Below are 1,858 nucleotides of genomic sequence, written 5' to 3' on the forward strand. Positions count from 1 at the left end.
GACATATTCCATCGAGGGTTATGAATGAAAATGGTCATGATGGGAGAATAACTGCAGGATCTAACCACCTGTTACCTCCTCGAATGCAGAGCAGTGAAAGTGTTCCTTCCTTAAATAGTAAGGATTCTGTCATTTTATTATCAATGTAATCCCTCTCAATGCATATTACTTAGCATTAAAATGTAATTATATTATTTAATTGTGGGAAAGACTTAAAGTGCCAATTTCTTAAAAAAATATTAGGATCTTTGAAGATAGTGATTATTTCTATAATAATTGTGTAGATATTTAATAATGAAAACTCATACCTTTTGTCAAGATGCTGAGTATTTTTTTAGTTTTAAATTTAAAACACAATTCTAAACTTCTTTCCTTTTCCTGATGTTAATTTTTAGTATGTAAGCAGGGTGCGTAGCATTTTTAAAAAATGCTTAAATGTGCTTATATTTGATTTGCATTTTTTAAAAGCCCTTAAAGGTGCTTATTTTATTCGGGGTTTGTAAAAAGTGCCTAATTTTCTGTCTTTTAATAAGAGATTTTCCCTTTACCGTGTCGATTGTACTAAATTACAAAAATGCGGGGTTTTCACAATTTTGCAATATTTATCAGAAACTAGTTAATTCATCACGATTATGTGAAGTTTGTGAAAATATTTTTGAATTTTATTCATTCTATGTTCATAAATTAAGAACTTTAAACGATAGAAATTTTTTTTTATTACTGCACAGATCCTAATTATGAAATTTTTTTTTTGGAAAGTGCTTAAAAAAGAGTACTTAAAAGGTGCTTATTTTTTGTTGAAAAATCTGACTACGCACCCTTTGAGTATTATATGATAACTAGGGAAAAGTGCGCTTTATCTTTTTCTCTCTCATTAATCTGAAGTTGAGTATCAAATTTTAATTCATATATTCATAACAAAGATTCATCAACTATCAAAGAACCCAAAAGAAAGTTGCTTCCCAAATAAAGAAACTGAAGATGAACGAATAATTTGGATCTTATTCCAAGTAGCTGCAATGTACTATTTTTAAAAACGAAAAGTTCATGCAAATGACAAGTTGATGATAAAAAAAATTTCAGTCTTGTCCAGAGTAAAGTTTAGTGGGGGTATGCTGGTTTGTCAGCATAATATCTAAAAATTCAATTTAAAATTGTTTGCAGATTAAAAAATACGTAAAATAGTTATTGATTATTTTAAATATGTGCTCTGAAGCAAAAATTTTAAAACCACAATTTTTTTCTCCCTAGGCAACCATGAACCAGACCCCCCAGGTATTCAACAGAATGGAAGCATCCAATCACAGGAGGTTTACAATCCTGCATAGAGCCGAACGTCTTCAACTGCTTCGATGCCAAAAGTGAATGAATTCCCGGATCACCACACTCGTTCAAAATCTGCAAATAACTTGTGACACGACATGCCTAATGATCCAAGGCTGCATTATCCTCAAGATGATCAAAACCCACCTCCGTATCCCGGTGGTTCGAATAATCGCGCTGTTTCCCATCCAAATATCCAACAGTCGCAGGCTCCAATGCATACACCCTCTCAACTGTCATCGTTACCGCCACCTGCAAGTTTTCGCAAAACGAGTGACATGGTGCATTATCCAAAAAAAGAATCACTTTTCTGCCTTGATTTGTAATTTCATTGTCAAAACAAATCAACCAATCTTTAAATATTTCCATGGTCATCCATGCCTTCTTATTATGATGATATTTTACTCCCATTTGTGATAAATCTTTACCTTTAAAACAACGAGGTTTCTTGGAGTGCCAAATGAAGATGGGCTTTTCCTTTTCATTAGCAACATTAGCACAAAAACACACAGTGAGCCTCTGTTTAGATTGTTTT

The sequence above is a fragment of the Parasteatoda tepidariorum genome, chromosome 5, assembly GCF_982258835.1.
Source record: "Parasteatoda tepidariorum strain Cologne lab strain chromosome 5, Ptep-v5.0, whole genome shotgun sequence".
Classification (NCBI taxonomy): domain Eukaryota; kingdom Metazoa; phylum Arthropoda; class Arachnida; order Araneae; family Theridiidae; genus Parasteatoda; species Parasteatoda tepidariorum.